The 1,297-nt window shown below is 47.7% G+C and overlaps 1 pseudogene; it reads left to right on the top strand.

The window, feature by feature from the left end:
• LOC119593662 overlaps positions 1 to 1,297 on the top strand; it is a 24,877-nt pseudogene that overhangs the window by 3,859 nt on the left and 19,721 nt on the right.

The raw sequence follows: 1,297 nt of genomic DNA on the forward strand, positions 1-1,297 counted from the left end.
GTTTATCTATACATGTATACTATATCCTTTCACTTTGCCCTCCGCTCAGGCGTAATCAGCCCCGCTCGCGCTCCACGGATGGTTCGCCGCTGCCCAACCCGCGCGTGATCGCCAGCAACATTCTGGTGGACGTCGACAACCCCGACCAGCAGTTCACTTCCTCCGTCATGCAGTGGGCGCAGTTCTTTGACCACGACTTGCGCACATTCCTTTCCCTGTCAGGGTAGGTACTAAAGCAACGCAGCGTTATCATGGAATACCACGAGCTGTGCCTACCTCAACATTTCTCTGAGTGCTTCTTTTCCCCCCCAGGGAACGGCGAAGGCATCGAGTGCGCCCAGGAGGACGCGAGGCGCAGGGTGACGACCGCCACCCGAGTGCATGCCAATCAACACTGCCGACGACCGCTTCCTGGCACCGCGGGCAGCTCCTGCATGAACTTCGTCAGGAGATGTTTCTCTCGAAACCTCTTGCAACTTCGGTCATGCTGAACAGGTACTACAAATTTCCTCTGATTAATCCCCCAGGCAAACGTAGAAGGCTTTGATATCAGTAAACCATTACATAAATAACAAATAGCTACGTTGGTTAATTGTTATCTATAAAAATAACTATAGAAAAATACCAAATAATTGTTATCTAAACCTGAATCTAAATGCTTTCCGGTCAAAATTTATCTTCAGTGTGACTTCATTGCCAAACGAAAAAATAATTATCATGGTCGTTATCACCTTAATGGTTTTATTATGAACATTATCGCCGGTTTCTATATGGTTAACAACATCAACTGTATCACCATTAAAATTACCTACATGTTAATGGTACTTAAGCTATATTCCCACTTTTCCCAGAGACTATCGTTATTGCCATAATTATTGTCTTTATCATAACAATCACCGTGATTGGCTCTGGTATGAAATGATAATTATTATCATAGCAATATACTTACCATTATTTTTATTGATATTTTTTAGTATACGAATATCTCGTTATCTATCGGTATTACTATTAGAATTTTATCACGATCATCGTTATTCCCCTCGCCTCCTCTTCCCCACCTGCTTGGCCTCACTGTCGCCGCGCCGCAGCTCAACCAGCTCACGCACTGGATCGACGGCTCCAACGTGTACGGCTCGACGTTGGAGGAGCAGAGGGCGCTGCGCACCGGTCGCGGCGGCCTCCTCAAGACGTCGGGCAACAACATGCTGCCGATCAACCCTGACCAAGGCGGCGACTGTTCGGCTGGCGACCGGGGCGCTCTGTGTCTGCAGGCGGGTACGTGTACACACACACACAG

Source organism: Penaeus monodon, chromosome 32 (genome assembly GCF_015228065.2).
Source record: "Penaeus monodon isolate SGIC_2016 chromosome 32, NSTDA_Pmon_1, whole genome shotgun sequence".
Lineage (NCBI taxonomy): Eukaryota > Metazoa > Arthropoda > Malacostraca > Decapoda > Penaeidae > Penaeus > Penaeus monodon.